Here is a 1,993-nt window from a genome sequence, read left to right as displayed (position 1 = left end):
GTGTGTGTGTGTGTGTGTATGTGTGTGTGTGTGTGTGTGTGTGTGTATGTGTGTGTGTAACCTCACTTCATCTCAAAATATGGAAATAACAATGATGAAGTATAAAGGATAATAATTATCATTTGAAGTAATTATTATTATTGTATAGAAGAAAACAGAAATAGAAGATTTAAATATAAACTACAAGGATATTAGGTTAATAACAAATAGAAGTAGTAATTCAAACTTGGAAGATTCCATCCTGGAATTTAAATTTATGATCTTTCATTTAGAATCATGTTGTTATTACACTTTCCCCAAGATTCACATCTCTACCAGTGATCATAACTAAATTTTATTTGGAACTGCAGGATCCAAAAGAGTAACTACTAATATCTAATCTAATATAAAATCTCCTTAGTTGTTCCTACAAACTATTTTTCATAAGGTACATATAGCTAGTGGTTACAACAATGCATGAAGACCTTATCTATCTTTATAGAAAGTTCTACTGTACAATATTATCTAGGTTGTCCAGGAAGAATAAAAAATCAATACACAATTATTCATAACGAATGTTGCTAAAAATGTCCACACAATGAACTATCAATTATGCTATATATGACATTCAATATGTCCAGGAAAGATGGGTTTATAAAACGGACTGGACTTATTTCTTTTCCAGGGAGTAGTAGTTTACAAGCGGCTCACAAGCTTTCAGTACTGAAATGTCAAATACATAGTATAATATTTGATTTATAGTGTACTTTTAATATTTGTCTACTGATCTAAGCAGCTGTTTTTTCTTTGTAGTCTATGTCATGATAGGATGTAATTTTTAATTTTTATCTTTGTTTCATAGAAGTAAAGGGTCCATTTGAACTATAATTTGCCTGAGTAAACCAACTGAATCATTAATAAACAAGTAATTCTATTTTCATTTTAATTTTTTAACATTCTAGAATGACAGGAACAGGGACCAGCTACAAAGTTTCACATGAGGATTAAATAAAATGGAGTTGCAAATAAATCTCATATTTGACATAGAGTACATGATAAATATTAATTTCCATTCTCCTTTAACTTTTACTTTTAAAATTAAGATAACATAGTTCCAAAAGACTTCCTTTTCTAAAACTAAAATCATAAAAATTAAATTAGCCATGTAATTAGGTCACATCAGTGACCCAGGTGAGGTGCTAGCAGATATGTTTGAGTTCATACAAAAGCAAAAATATCTCTTGAATATGCTGGGTGTCTAGTAAACCACTATGGAATGTGAACTGGCATGAAAAGCCATTTTTTTCACATGAAAAAAACCACAAGCTAAACACTATTTTTGGTTAATGTAAAATCTTTAAATATTAGCTGGAGCAATATTATTTGACAAAGTCTTCACTAATAAATGATATTCTTCAGTAGTGAAACTCTCAGTCTCCAGTGATGTAGTCTAAAACAGATTGCAGAGTCCTTCCTACTTACATATGTAGACTTTTTGATTTCACACTTTGCTCTTCAGTTTTCAAAATTATTTGAAATTGTAGAGCCTAAAATAACTCTAAAACTAATTTAGTTTTCAAAACAACTGGTATGCACTTTGCATGTATAAAGAACATATATGTATCTAAACACACATATATCTATCCATATGTGCCTTAGGGTTTCTATTCCTGCACAAACCATCATGACCAAGAAGCAAGTTGGGGAGGAAAGAGTTTATTCAGCTTACTTCCACATGGCTGTTGATCACCAGAGGAAGTCAGGACTGGAACTCAAGCAGGTCAGGAAGCAGGAGCTGATGCAGAGGCCATGGAGGGATGTTCCTTACTGGCTTGCTTCCCCTGGCTTGCTCAGCTTTCTTTCTTATAGAACCCAAGACTTCCAGCCCAGGGATGGCACCACCCACAATGGACCTTTCCCCACTTGATCACTAATTGAGAAAATGCCTTAGAGCTGGATCTCATGGAGGCATTTCCTCTAAGAAGGCTACTTTATCTGTGATAACTCCAGCTTG

General features: G+C 33.0%; 1 protein-coding gene across 1 annotated transcript in view; it reads right to left on the bottom strand.

The window, feature by feature from the left end:
• Dmd (dystrophin) overlaps positions 1-1,993 on the bottom strand; it is a 2,056,279-nt gene that overhangs the window by 846,401 nt on the left and 1,207,885 nt on the right. The gene's annotated exons all lie outside the window — the stretch shown is intronic.

The sequence above is a fragment of the Mastomys coucha genome, chromosome X, assembly GCF_008632895.1.
Source record: "Mastomys coucha isolate ucsf_1 chromosome X, UCSF_Mcou_1, whole genome shotgun sequence".
NCBI lineage: Eukaryota > Metazoa > Chordata > Mammalia > Rodentia > Muridae > Mastomys > Mastomys coucha.
Note: the sequence above shows the minus strand (reverse complement) of the source record. Positions and strands in the feature narration are given on the sequence as shown.